This window comes from Teleopsis dalmanni, chromosome 2 (assembly GCF_002237135.1).
Source record: "Teleopsis dalmanni isolate 2A chromosome 2, ASM223713v2, whole genome shotgun sequence".
NCBI lineage: Eukaryota > Metazoa > Arthropoda > Insecta > Diptera > Diopsidae > Teleopsis > Teleopsis dalmanni.
This window is the reverse complement of record NC_051847.1, coordinates 231,949,253-231,953,917: the sequence shown is the minus strand read 5'-3', so window position 1 is coordinate 231,953,917 and position 4,665 is coordinate 231,949,253.

The following is a 4,665-nucleotide window of genomic DNA, read 5'->3' as shown; positions in this document are numbered from 1 at the left end:
TATATTTATTTTTGTTTATATTTTGTTTAGATGAATTTTTTTCATCTGCCAACAAAGTTCAAGAGTACGAGTACGTGCGGCTCTGCTTCTGCAGCATCATTGGGCACATCATCTGGCGTGGTATGTGCGCTAATTCATTTTTCTGAACAACAAGTGGTACACAACTTTTTATTCTATTATTTTACCCTAGCACAAGAATAATTAAATCTTTTATTTAATTTAAAAAGTTTTAAGAAACTTTCGGTTCAGGAAAATAATCAAATTTCTTGTAAGAGTTCGCTTAGCATTCTTATGGGATGAGTAATGAAAACTGCTGTTGGCGTTGTAGGGCAATTTTTCATATGCTGAGATGCGACTAAACTTAAAATTTTTTAAACATTTCAATCTTAATAATTTACGTATTACATATATAATTTTTTGTTCTACATAAACAAAAGTATACAAAGGAAATTATTGCAGTAGATGCCATGATAAAGTGTGCCAAAAACCAATTTTATGGCCAATAAGAGGCGAAGTATAAATTAATTTGGCCAAATGCTGCCAAAGTCAAAATATGAATTATTTTCAATTTATCATAATTTTATGAATTTAAACTCAAAATTGAAATTCGTTTGTAGTAGCAGAATAAATTTTAAATTTATATTTATACATTTATTTGTGTATGCAATAAATATTTAATATAAATAAGTTATCAAGAAGAATGCCCTGAATAAGAATTATTCTAGATAGTTTGTTCTGAGTATAGTAAAATATAGTATAATATAACCTAATTGTTTCATTAACAAATTGATTCATTCCTCACTAATTTTATTAACAATGAGTGGGATCTTCGTTTCATATGGTTGTCTATAAGTGATAGTACCTTATTTGGCAATTAAAGCTCTCTGTCCTTTACATACATTTTTTAAAGTTGGTTAATAGAAATAAATAAATATGTAAGATAATCTAAAACCAATTTGCTTTGCGTGATAGTATGTACTGATTTCAGACCCTAACTCCAATGATTTGATTGTCGCTCAATGCGATGGCAAAAGTAATTATTATTCATATGAAAAGGATTGTTCAAATGGACCACAAGTTTTCATGATAAGATATTTAATTTATTTAAGCATTAGTTTTCTAGAACTACCTTAAAAATAGTTCCAACAAGAAACAATTACTTTTCAAATTCTTTTATATATTTCTATATATCTACCATAAGTAAGAATAATGGCTATGAATCATTTGACAAGCAAACCGCTCGTTGTATATATATATATATAATTCTGTAAAATATTCATCTATTCAAAAAGCAGGTTTTTAAAACATCAACACTGTAATTTTTTAATGTTGAAATGCGTCCTACTAAAAAGTGGAATGGAGTTGTTTCTTATGGCCATTTAAGCCACAATAAATGGTCGAAATGATGAGATAAATTGTATCTTTTAGCTCTTGTTAATTACCGCGAGTTTACTCTCTCAAATTGAAAAGTTTGGTTTGATTTTAAAAAGTTTTTACCGTAGTCAATCGGAGGTGCAATATATCGTTTAAAGAAATCAACGATTTTCAACCATAAAGGTCACTCCAACAGTTAGAGACGTTAATACTTGACTTCTGATTACCATCAGAATATCTATGATTTCGTTAACCTGTCTTCTACGTAAAGGTATTAGTGTAGTTTTTTAAAGAATTGAACAGTTTTTTAAATTCTCCTTTTATCAGAGAAACTGCGGTTCGAAAAACAACCGCCCATTGATATGGTTGAAATGATTAAATATTCTAATAATTCCCACTTTCAATCATATTACCCTTTATGTACACATATATGGTACATATCAAAAAAATTCTAAAAAAAGTAATAAATCATAAATAACATATACCCAGATATAGAATGAAAATGACGAATCTTAATCGTAGGCACATTGCAATACAAAATAAGAATATTGTCAAAATATCGTGATAAGCAAAGAAGTTTTGTCCTATCTCCAATGTGGAATATTGATATAAAGGACATTAATCATGATGCGTATATACCTGTTTAACAAATTTGTGAATTTATAAACGAACTTATAAACGATATCAAAGCAATGAATAGAAAGTATCTAAACAGAAAATTATAAGTCTATAATGCAATAAATCTGAAGTCAATTATGGAAGAGTTGTGGTAGATACAATTTTAAATATTTTAAAAAAATTGAAATGTGATTAATGCTTTTCGATACACTCTTTAGAGTGTCTATAGACACATTTATTATCTAAAAGACAAAAACATTGTATACTGAATACGTCACTGGCGAGATTAAAAAAAACAAAGTCTTCTTACATAGATACACATTATAAACTATTTATGTTTATATATAAAAAAATGTATATATATGTCTCACTTTAAAAAAAAAACTAATTGAATTGAAAAACAAGATTAATTGAACCTAATGTAGTCTAATTAATAAGGACTAATATAGTGTCCATGAGGTCGTGTTGAATCCAACTAAGGTCATCCGAAATTTGAATTAATAGTGTGTTTATTGAACGTTGTACAAAGAACAGTTAAGTTTTTCCAAGAATAAGTTTACTGTCCCTGTATTTCACCTTATATAGGAACATATTTGCAGCTTTAAAACTGTCTAGTGGATGTTTTGTTACTACATAACCAGAAATGAGGTTCTGACTTTCAACACAGATTGCTTAATAGAAGAGATTATTTTTGGATAATAATTGGATAATAATTTCCGCAAGGCTCTTAAATTTGCAGACGTCTATAATGCTATGTCTTTAACTTGCCACTCTGACTCTTAAATTCGGAGACTTAGATTCTAAATATTTGCATAGGAGTGTTCAGTTGTTTCATTTTTCTTTTCTTCTCTCTAGTTTCTGTATTTTTGGTTAAAAAAGTTGCCTAATTTACCTTCTGCTCAAAAAGTATCCGATTTTGTTGTTTGTTAACTACTCCTTAAATAATAGACCTTTTTCAAAAAAATTTTTTTTATATATTGGTACACCCTTTCTTGATATGTGGTACAAAGATTTTTTGACCAAACACGGCACCACTGTCATCACTCAGGCACCATATTCGCCAGATCTGGATCCGTGCGACTTTTTCCTGTTCCCGAAACTCAAATTGCCCCTTCGTGGTAAGAGTTTTGAGTCGATTGAATCGGTAAAAGAGAATTCGCTGAAGGAACTAAAAGCCATACCTGCACGGGCCTACGAAAAGTGTATGGAAGATTGGATTAAGCGTTGGCATATGTGTATCGCTTTAGAAGAAGTATATTTTGAAGGAGATAAAATAAATTTGGATTAAAATTTAAATTTGTGTGTTTTATTTACAAAAACCGAATACTTTTTGAGCGGAGGGTAATTATACAAGTGCCTACTCGCTAGTAGCTTTTCAGCACTTGCCACTTTGATACTAGCCTTGTCTAGTAAGACATTCATTCTCAATAATTTGTGGCTACACCTTTTCAGTTTGGATTTTTTTTACCACGGTAACCATATAACAGAGCTCTAATTTCTAAAATTAACAATTATTACATTAATAGCTCGATTAATGGTAATAATACTCTCCTCTTCTTTATGATACTTTAATAGTAAACACAAAAAAATAATTATTTATTCACATTAAATGTTATTATATTTTAAATAGTCTCACCCGTCATTCTTAATATTACGTTCCTAGATTAGGTTCTATACATAAGAAAGAATATATAAATTCATGTAACAAATAATGCCTCTACCAAGAGAATTATATTGAAATTTAATAATTAAAAATAAAATTATAATTAATTAATGCAATTATTCTACAGCTAGTAGTTACATTTACAGCAAAGTAACAAAACTTTGGGTCAGTTGGTTAAAGAGCGCTGACTCTGATCTTCAAAATTCGCAGGATATGAGTTCGATCCCTGGTACTTGCAAACTCAAAAAATTATTTACGAATAATTAAATACAAGAATTATTTCCAAGACCACTGATGATGGGTATTTGGCAATACTCAAATTCAATTAATTAAAATAATATAAAATGAATTTCTGTTCTTGTAGTTCACTAGTGTTCGTAAAACCTCTTTATTTTAAATAAATGAATTGTATTTGGATGATTCGTTTTACCCCACTTATTCCAATAGGAGCGCCAATTAAACACACATCTGTATATTTGTTATTATCAAAAAAAAAAAAAAAAACAAAAAAAAAATTTGATAATCCGCAAACGATATATAGTATATTGACATTGCTTTTATAGCTTTCGGCCTTTGATTGATCAACTTCGTTGGAAAGTAACGTCTAATACAGAAAAAGTGTTTTTCACTTTCTGTTTTAATTATGTATCTGTTAGTATTAATTAAATGAAATAGGTTTATTTTTAGTATTCCATATCATAAGTTCATTTATTAACTGATGATGATTACGTCAAAGGACTATGAACGTTATCTAATACCAATTAAGCCAAACCAAATAAAGAGATATTACAGTTACACATAAAGCACATATGTTAACAAACATTGTTAGTACATATGTTCTCATACACTCCTTCATATGCAAGTATATATATAAAAGTATATATGTGAGTACTTTTATTATTCACATTTATTTGTGAATGTGCAAATTGCTTTGCTGCACAATTGAACAATATTAATAATGGTAAAAATTGCATAAAAAACCTTAGTGGAATCCTTCAATTAAACCGCAA